Below are 10,905 nucleotides of genomic sequence, written 5' to 3'. Positions count from 1 at the left end.
GGGTTGTCCTATCAGGATAGGTTGGACAGACTTGGCTTGATTCCAATGGAGTTTAGAAGAGTGAAGAGGTGATGTGATTGAAGCATATACGATCCTGAATGGTATTGATAAGATAGATGTGAAAATGATGCCCCCATTTGTCAGGGAGTCCAGAACTATGGGGCACTGTTTTAAAATTAGAGGTCATCCTTACAGGACAGAGATCAAGAGAATTTCTTTCTCTTAGGGATTTGTGTGACTTTGGAACTCTTCTTCAGAATGCAGTGGAGGCGAAGTCATTGGATATTTTCATGACAAAGGTAAATTGGTTACTGAATCAAAGGAATCAACTTAATGCAAAGCGTTTAGCCATGATTTTATTGAATAGCATGGCAGGCTCAGGGGATCAAATGGCCAATTCTGCTCCTATTTTGTATATTCATATGTCTATAAAATTACCAGCTAAACAAAACCAAGTTATTCAGTTAGTATTTCCCATGTCACTATATGAATATTTTGAGTGTAATCTGATTCATTGTCCATCCAAATATTGACCTTACTGTCACAGCATTTGTCTGTTGAACATAATGGATCATCATATAGAGGCATCGAGAGAGAAAAGGAATGGAGAAAGTAAAAGACTTCATCTTCAGCTTCCAGGTCACTGGAATCTTGACTATCAATTTTTTAATTCATTCCAGGGGTATAGGCTTTGCCGGCTAGGTCAACATTCATTGCCCAGCCCTAATTGCCTTTGAAAAGGTGGTGGTGAGCTGCTGCAGTCCAAGTGGTGTCGATACACCCATTGTGCCCTTAGGGAGGGAATCCCAGGATTTTGGTCCAGCGACTGTGAAGGAACAGCCAATATATTTCTAAGTCAGGATAGTGAGTGACTTGAGGGGAGCTTTCAGGTGGTGGGGTATAGAATATAAGAGTAGGAGTCTGATGTTGCAGTTGTATAGAACGTTGGTTAGGCCTCACTTGGAGTACTGCGTCCAGTTCTGGTCGCCGTACTACCGGAAGGATGTAGAGATCCTGGAGAGAGTGCAGAGGAGATTTACCAGGATGCTGCCTGGTATGGAAGGGCTGTCTTACGAGGAAAGATTGAACGAACTTGGGCTGTTTTCCCTTGAGAGACGTCGGCTGAGGGGGGATCTAATAGAGGTTTATAAGATTATGAAGGGGATAGATAGAGTAAATGGTGGTAAGCTTTTTCCGCTATTAGAAATGGATAGAACGAGGGGTCACGGGCTTAGGGTGAGGGGGGCTAGGTATAAGACAAATATTAGAGGGCAGTTTTTCACGCAAAGGGTAGTGGGGGTGTGGAATGCACTGCCGAGTAAGGTGGTGGAAGCAGGCACGCTAGGGTTGTTTAAGAGTCACTTAGACAGCCACATGAGTGGTCTACATATAGGGGGATATAGCAGGCCTTACTAAACATTGTAGGCTTGGGATTCCGTTTTTGCCTCAGGGATGTTACAGTCTTTGCCTGTTTAATAATGAATTTTTTGTCTCCATAGGCATTTAAGTCCACCTTGTTGACCAGCAAGGGGCATGCATGCGGCAGGTTGTAGTGGGCTGCTCTTGGATGTTGCTTCGGGAGTTGCCTATTGCTTCATGTCGTTAGTGTGCTTAAACTGGACCATCTCGAGGGCAACATGACAGCTCAGAGACTATCTCTGTTGCTGTGAGGACACATGGATTTGGGCCTGTGTCTGTGGGAGTTTGCGCGTTCTCCCCGTGGTTGCGTGGGTTTCCTCCAGGTGCTCCGGTTTCCTCCCACATCCCAAAGATGCGCTTTTAGGCTGATTGATTGGGTAACAAATTGTCCCTATATTGGACCTCCCTGATCCTCGCACATTAGGCGTAGACTAAAATCATGAATAGGTCACTGAGACAATGGGACGGCGGCGCGGGCTCGTTGGGCCGAAGGGCCTGTTTCCCGTGCTGTGTTGTTCTTTGTATTCCCATGTATCTACTGCCCTTGTCCTTCTACATGGCGATAGTCAGAGGTTTGGAAGGTTGCGCCTGCGGAGCCTCGGTGAATTTCTACGTTCTGATGGATAGCTGCTGTCTGACCGACATGTGACTCCTGTTCAACTGCAACATGGTTGATTCTTCCTTGCTGATAGATGATATATAGCAGGCCGGCGAGAGGCACCGATACTATCGCCACCATTGCAACTTTAACACAACTCAGTATCATGTAGCTCTAAAAATGAACACAACAGTATGCAACATGCCTGTGGTTTAACTGCCACATGTGGCAAGTGATGAGACTATTGGACAACAGTGTTCTAGCACAAGGTAATTCCTCTGGGCAATAGACTACATTCTGCAATTGGTTGTGCAGGACTTATTAAAGTTGATTCTTTGGTTGTGCAGAGCTTATTAAAGTTGGGGTGGCACGGTAGCACAGTGGTTAGCACTGCTGCTTCACAGCTCCAGAGACCTGGGTTCGATTCCCGGCTCGGGTCACTGTCTGTGTGTGGTTTGCACACTCTCCTTGTGTCTGCGTGGATTTCCTTCGGGTGCTCCGGTTTCCTCTCTCAGTCCAAAGATGGGCGGGTTAGGTTGATTGGCCATGCCCCTTAATGTCCTGAGATGTGTAGGTTAGAGGGATTAGTGGGTAAATATGCAGAGATACGGGGGTAGGGCCTGGTTGGTGCAAGCTCAATAGGCCTAATGGCCTCTTTCTGTATTGTAGGGATTCTATGATTGAAATGTTTTGCCAGGCTTGTCTAGTTGTTATTATTGGCACATCTCTCATTTTAGAAATCCAAGCATTCCCAGATCAAATATTATTCTGATTGGTATAGAGTAACGAACCCTCTCTAGTTTGCAAAGAAGCTCAGAAGGCCATTGCTTCCTGCACCAGCACGACCTGTTTGCCTGATATTGCCAAAGGTGTTGCCTGAGGGAAGTTTAAATGCTTTACAGCAATAAACACTAGGAAGGCACACAAACTCATTTCACAAAAGATCTTACAGCCAACTGGCAGAGAAGATTTTCAAGCCATCAGTCTGGGCTGTACTATATTTGAATCCAGAGGTGAAAGGCCAATCTGTAACCTACTGAACTGCATATTCTTCCCTCTATTATTATTTCTTTTTTAAATGCTGTGTTGATGCATCCAAATCTTCAGTTTTCTTGCATTTAAATACTTCCTGATGAGGATGTGCAGCTGCAGAATGCTACACTAAATTTATTATGACTGGTCTTCACGGGTGCCTAACAGGTGGAAATGGATTTGGGATTAACTTGTCAGTGATGTTCATTCAGCTACTATTGTTGGGATAGAAATCCTCAATGTCGTGCTATTCAAGGAGAGTGGTATCTTGGCACTTTCTGCCAATAGAAAAGCACTGTTGCCTCTCCACCTCCTTTCTGCTGTTTAAAAACAAGAAATGGCCCAGAGTTCACAGTAGCTTCGGTAATTACAGATATTACAAAACAAATTGAAATTATTCATTGCTTAATGACATCTGACATGAGATTGGTATTCTTTAAAATACTTCCGGTCGTCTGTTCCCATTCTTGTAAAATTACACAATTTACTATAATTATAGTAAGAAGAATGTATTTATGTAGTGCTGTTTATGACCTCAGGACATCCAAAAGCATTGTTACAACCAAGAAAAACTTTGAACTGTAGTCAGTATTGCAATATAGGAAAGCAAGTGTGCATAGGAAGAACCCACAAACATTAATGGAACAACAACCAGCTCATCTGTTTCAGCAATGTTGGTTAAGGATAAATATTGACCATTAAATACTGGGGAGAACTCAACAGCTTTGCTTTGAAATGGTGCCATGGGGTCTTGTGTGTCTACTTGATAGAACCGACAAGACCTCTATTTTGTAAATTTGCACTGAAGGATCGGCCTAGATTTTGAACTTGAACCTCTGGAGTGAAACCTTCAACCCACAATTTTCTAACTGGGAGATGAAATGCTACATTCAATTACAATTTGACATTATTACAAGGCAAACACTATTCTTGCATTCGTAAGCTACAGCAACTATATACAGATGGGCTCAGAAACATGGGGACAAAATGCTCCAATTTTGGGGGAAGCTTGGCAGGTGGGGGAACTTAATTTGGAGTTAAGCCAAAAATCAGTCTCCCAACGGTGAAATGAACTTTTGGAATTAAGTTCAAGGAATTTGAAAGGTGTGATAAAGGCAGATAAAGCTCCCCAACAAATGATGTTGGGAAGCCCTTTTATATATATTAGCAGGTGATGCATTCTCTTTAAAAGGTTATCTCACAAGTTATTAAGTTCCTTCTCTAAATTAAGTTTTTATACATAGTGGCTGTTGAGGTAGACTTGTTCCATGATTAAGGGTGATTTGCTACTGCATTGTCCTCTTTTGAGTGGCATTTGTAAATGCCAGGCATTGCTCGAGACTGGCAGTGCAAATTACATGAAGGATGACCATAGAAGGGAGGAAGGGTTAGTGAATAAATGTGGAGCGGTGGCCAGGCAAAGGTGGGAAGGATAGTGCAGGCTGTCCAGGCCCCCTTTTTATGACACCTGGACCTTCCACCCCATGAGCTAAACGGCAGGGACGGTGACTTCCTGCCCACCCCTGAGAATCAGCAAACTCCTTACTGATGGATAATGAATGAGCTGATCAGCACAAGATTGTGTGTAATCAGTCAGCCCAGGCCCCCAACAGAAATCACGCCGACTTCCATATCCACCACTGAATTTAGACTCTCAAATGGGAGATATTGGCCCTGCACACTGATCCCATAATACCTGATATGGATTTGGAGGAGGGATGATGAAACAATAGTTTATATTGGATTAATTTATAAAGAGGGTGAATGTGTGGAATAGCACGGTTACAGCTGAATTGGATCACTTTGTAATGGTGTAAAATGAGTAATTACAAATCCGAAGCCCCTCTCATATCTGTCAAGATTGATACTTGCAATGAACTCAAAGTAACTAAAAACGGGCAGACATAAAGCAGGTCGATTCGCCAGCACCCATTTTATACACTGCATAAAGTCAAGGTTTAATGCCATTTTATCAAGGGAGCGTTGAGTCTAATATACAGAGTGTACAATCCTACGCATGTAACAGAGAGAAGTTGCCAGAAACGTTCACAAGGCTCTCGGTGACCTTTCCTCACCTTTTGCATTCCTACCTCTCTGCGTCCTGAAGAAAATGGGAAACAAGCCGTACATTTACAGCAATAAAACTTTCAGGCAATAAAAGTTCTGTTTAACTGTGACCCTGCAACAGTGCAAAATGTATATCATTTGCAAGATTACAGTGTGGGAATTACAACTCTAAATCTTTATTTAATGTCAAGCTTTATGAAGGTGAGACTGAATGAGCCTTTAGTTTTGCACGCTCCTCAAATGCCCCCTCATTAAACATCCAATCAATCATCCTGCAAATAGCACTTCAGAGATGAAACCGGCTTTTTTTTGTCGTTCTCCGAAGCATTTTGAAACCATTAAGTGCTTGTGAACTTCAACCTCCTGCTACATTTTGAGGTACAAACTGCTTTTTAATTCATCTGAGTTTTTACAATTAGAGGAAAGAACTACACGATTTCCTATAATTCACAAACGGCATGAGAAATAATGTTCTTTAAATGTTTCTCTGAAGGCTTACCATTGCATCCAATTTCCCATTTAGTTACATACTTTCCCCCAGGGATGACATACCTACTCTCAGACTCGTCAGTGTCAATCTTGATTAGTACCTCAGTGAGGATTTTATTACTGTCAGCCTTTGCCAGGCCACTTGTCAGGTTACAGCTGCTCCAAGTCTACCTGCAAGAATTTAACTTGTCATTTGTTGATTGGTAGGTTTGTCACTTGCAAATGATCTATACAGTACCTTAACGTCACAGCACAGTGGCAGCTCTCCCTTGAGAGGTATTGAGATTTAGGGATAGTCAGCAATCATGGCAAACAGTGGGATTCCACAAGTGACCAGAGCTACTTCCTCCCACACATATCTTTGTTAGACTGCTTGTTCTCCCATTAAACTCTGATGCAAGTCCAGCACAATCCTCAGACACGCTTAGCATAAAAGGAGGTTAGGATGCAAATCACTGGCCAAAAGAACGATACTAATTTTTATGGCATTGACCCAAACAAAAAATCTTATTATACAATAATTTTCCACTAATTGCATTCACAATGAAGATCTATTTTACCATCGTAGCAATTACAAAGTATAGTAATTTCAGCCTAATAAAGCAAACTGGGAATTGAAGCAGCTTTGACAAAATGTAATAAGTTATAGCACTGAAACGAACAAGCAATAAAACAGTGAGGCATCTGCTGGCAAAGTGTTTGTGCTGAGGCCAGACAAATGACAGGTCCATTTTACTAAGTCATAGAAAGAAGCCATTTGGCCCATTGATGCTTGTGCTGGCTAGTACAAAAGGCTATTCAATTAGCATTACTCTCCTATTCTTTCCATGCAGACCTGGAAATTTTCCTCTTTTAATACTCATCCAGTTCTGTTACTGATGAATCTGTTCCTATCACCAAGACATCAGCAACTCACCGTCTGTGAAAGAAACTCTTCTCATTTTAAATCAGTCACCCTTCTGTCAATGAAAGGAAAGTTTCTCCCTGTCTACTCTATCAAAATCCTTCATCTTTGCGAACTCCTTTATTTAATCTCCCTTTAACCTTCCCCGCTCCAAGCAGTTTTTCCCCATGTGTTACCTGACCAGATTATGTTTAATTTAACGTGACTGTTGGTAACAGTGTCATCTCATTCACACCAAGAGATAAAATGACAACACAAAGCCTCAGCAGCAAGCCATTATCACTTGGGCTAGGGAGAGGCGAGCCTCCTGCAGAAACTGCCCCTCATCTGTTTTCCAACTAGCTGAACCTTCCAAATGATGATTAATCACCGAATAAAACCCAGGGACCCTGACAGGCAGATAAAAGGAAGCAGAAAGCAAGGAATTGGGAGAAACAGGCGGGTGCTTGTGGACCAGTATGGGTGGGTGGGGGCCCAAAGAAGATGGATGGCCCAATAAATGCTTGACGTTCAAGAGACATTTTTTTTAAACAAGTGAAAACTGAAGCTTGTGACAAATCCAAGCTCTTAGCAATGCACGTGTCAAACGGACACACTTCCCTGTGAATGACAATAAATATTCAGCACAGCCACTTTCCGAAATGAGAAAACAACATTTTAAACTGGCATTTGGTACCCAAGCTTTTTTTTTAATTCTGGCATTGTTTCAAGTCTCTGGATGCAAACTGAGGGTTAACCAGCGTACTGGATTGAGAGTAAACTACCCAAGAATTTCACATGACACTGCAATCCATTATCCAGCAACAAAATCTACAGGGTTTACAGATTATAACACCAATTTAGCCCACCTTTGTCCAAATTCATTTGAAAGGAAATGAATCAAAGGATCCTAGGAAACATTTCTCTTGTGCACTATTGTAAAGGATCAAGAGATTTCACACTAAGGAATCCAGTAATTATCATATATATATATATAATTGTAAAGGATCAGATTTTCCCACACGAAAGAATCCAGTAATCCCTGGTTAATAATGCACAAAATGAGTTGTAATTAAAAATTCACAGTTGAACATGTAATTCACACCCAGAAACAGCAGGAATGGAGTGATTTGGTAAGAGACAGTTAACATGCAATACCAACTGTTTCACCGTAATACAGTTTGTTGAGTTCTACCACAAGTTGTTACTGAAGGCTCCATTTGAAATCTTAAAACCGCTTACTAGAAAGAGTAGGTGAGGTGATTTTCCTATTACCGTCTTCATATTTATTATCCTCAGCTAACCAAGGCTAAAGGCTTCCCCTCAACATTTACAATGAATGGGGTGAAACCCATTAGGTGCCATCATCAACCCAGTATCCAAATCTCTACTTTGGTCTCCATTTACCAGAGGGAGCAGGTCAGTCACTAAACTAAAGGTCTGCTTTCTTACAATATGTTCACACTTTGGCGTAAAAGGAACATGTGATCAGGTGTGTTTTCTTTAATTCATTTTATGCAATGTGGGCATTACTGGCCAGGTCAGCATTTATTGCCCGTCCCTAACTGCCCTCCATCTCAGAACACATTTGGGAGTCAATCACATTGTTGTGGGTCTGGAGTCACATGTAGGCCAGATCGGGTAAGAATGGCAGATTTCCAAAGGACATTCATGAACCAAATGAGTTTTCATAACAATTGATGATGAGTTCATGGTCATCACTTTTAATTCCAGATTTTTATGGAATTCAAATTTCACCATCTGCTGTGGGATTTGAACCCAGGTCCCTACAGCTTGCTCTGGGTCTCTGGATTATTTACTAGTCTAGTGACAATATCACTGCACCACTACCTCCTCATAACTGTGTAGAAGCAAGCATTGGGACAGCTCCTAGCTTAGACTTGATACTATATAAATGTACAGAGGCACAATTAGTTAATAAACACTCACTGTTAACAATACAAGACTCACAATCCCTTCATGAGACCAACATACAGTATCTTAGCAGATCACAATGAGAAAAACTGCAAAGCAGGGTTGGACTTAGGAGGCATAAATACAACTCCACACTGGAGCTGAAGACTACTTTGAATCCTCTGGAAGTTCAGCTCCAATATGTTACCGGGTAGGAGTGACCTTAAAAACTGAAATTCCTAGCCAGAACAAGTTTCGAGAAAAGCTTTTAAAAGTCAGCAGCAGTCAGAATTACCATTTTAAAATGCACTGTGAATAGCTCAAGCCAGCAGCGCCTGGTCACATGGTGGCCACGCTCACTCCACATTAAAACATTAAAAGACAATAATCAGCAGTTAAAGCACCCAGCAAAAGCGGGGAATTGATGGTTTCACAACTCAAATGTATTTGATGCTGAGGGGAAGGCTCAGAAAGGTCAATGCAGGGAGCCACTGCTGAAAATTTTAAAACACAGAAGCCACAAATTCCATTACTGTAGGAGCCAGCCAAAACCAACAAGCACAAGGGAACCTCAGTGAGAAGGAGCACACAGCAGCACCAGCTTGGATCTCCTAACAGCATTTAAAATTATACACAGTTTTAATTTTAAATGACCATGAATTAAAGATCTACCTTACCAGCTTTAATTTGGACTCATCCAAGGCCCAAACCAGTCAAAAAATTGGAGACGTTAGCGAAAGAGATTCCTTATGGTCTAGAGCGCATCAGGCCTGGATAAAAAGACAGAAGCTGAACAGGTTAACACGCTGCTTCATTCAGTTGGCCCAACTGACAACAACACAATTGCTAGAAAAAGAAATCAATGAATTTTCAGCAAAATTTGATGGTGTTTTAAAATCATTGAAACACATGCTTTAATCTGCGAAATAAAAAGATCCTTGAAAGAGTAAAGTTTAAGAAATATGCCCAACAGCCAGGAGAACTTGTTGAATCCTTCACTAATGAGGTATACAGAATGAAGGCTGTGACTGTGCTGACCTGAAATCGGGGCCAATTCGAGACAAAATTATTATTGGAGAACTGGACAATGCAGTATCAGATATGCTTCAAGATCTGACCCTTGAAAAGGCCATTTAGGTTGTCAAGCAAACTGAAATATTTTACAGCACTGATCCATCTTAAGGGGTGAAGGCAAGCTATTTTACAGAGCAAGCGCCACCGTCCAACTACAAAAACAGCAGCGGAGCATGTACACACCAGGCCAAGAGAAATAATACCCTAACCAACCATAAGAGGCTGGACAATCATACCAGCACTGTGGAGCCAAGTGACTAATAATGTCCGGCAGTCTTAACGCAGTGTTTTAATTGCAACTGCATAAAACAGTTTGGAAAGTTATGCGAAGCTAACACAACAAAACATCAAATCAATCTTGGTCACCAACTATACAGAATTACAAGCTCTTGAGAGCCCCAACAGAAAAGATCATGTCCACTGGGACTTCAGCTCTGCATTATCTTCATTCTTTGCAAACCCAGCTTGTCCATTTTCTTTGCAGGTGCCAGAAGCTCTTGTTGGTCAGACTAGCCAACCACTCAGATAATTACCATAGTGCCTGGAGTGAAAGACAGCCGAGAGGTGAACCAGCTTCCAGTTCCAACATGTGCTGGCAAGGTACCTCAGATCACAGCAACATGCCTCAACTCCTGGCCAGTACAATCATTAGCCAGACAACGTTGAAACAGAGAGGCAGGCATCAAGCAAATGCAGCTAACCTCAGTGAGGCAAGGAAGTGGTTAGCACTGCTGTCTCACAGCGCCAGGGACCTGGGTTTAATTCTGGCCTTGGGTGACTGTCTGTGTGAAGTTTGCATGATCTTCCCATGTCAGCATGGGTTTCCTCAGGCGCTCTGGGTTCCTCCCACACTCCAAAGATGTGCAAATTGGGTTGATTGGCTATGCTGAATTAGGGAGATTAAATAAATGGAACTATGGGGATAGGGCCTGGGTGGGATTGTTGTCAGTGCAGATTCAATGGGCAAAATTGCCTCTTTCTGAACGGTCGGGACTCTATGATTCAATGAGATCATCATTGCACAGAAAGCTAAACCATAAGATGAGCCCATTGATAAGCCACACCCATAGAGTAGGAAGTGACATCTGCCATCCCAACATGCATCATGGCAATCTATACATAGGAGGAAAAACAGAATGAGCTCTTTAGACACACTGAGTTCATTCACTGAAAGGAATGGGATAAACCAATGACCATTGATAACACCGGATGGGGAAGTTAAGAAGGAGAACCAAAAAAGAGAATTAACATTAACTGACTAAACACCAGAATGACTACATCCAAAACAACCCCCTATTCATCAAGATTTATCCAATAGAACAGAGTCTACCATTCCTCCAACTCTTGTAGAGACAATATCTGGAAAAAATACAAAGCCTCCAGACCTCCTGAACCTACAAACACAGTGGGGGAGGGGGATGGAAAGAAG

This window comes from Carcharhinus amblyrhynchos, chromosome 17 (assembly GCF_965287045.1).
Source record: "Carcharhinus amblyrhynchos chromosome 17, sCarAmb.v2.hapA, whole genome shotgun sequence".
Taxonomy (NCBI): Eukaryota; Metazoa; Chordata; class Chondrichthyes; order Carcharhiniformes; family Carcharhinidae; genus Carcharhinus; species Carcharhinus amblyrhynchos.
The sequence above is the reverse complement of the archived record's forward strand: the minus strand, read 5'-3'. Positions refer to the sequence as shown.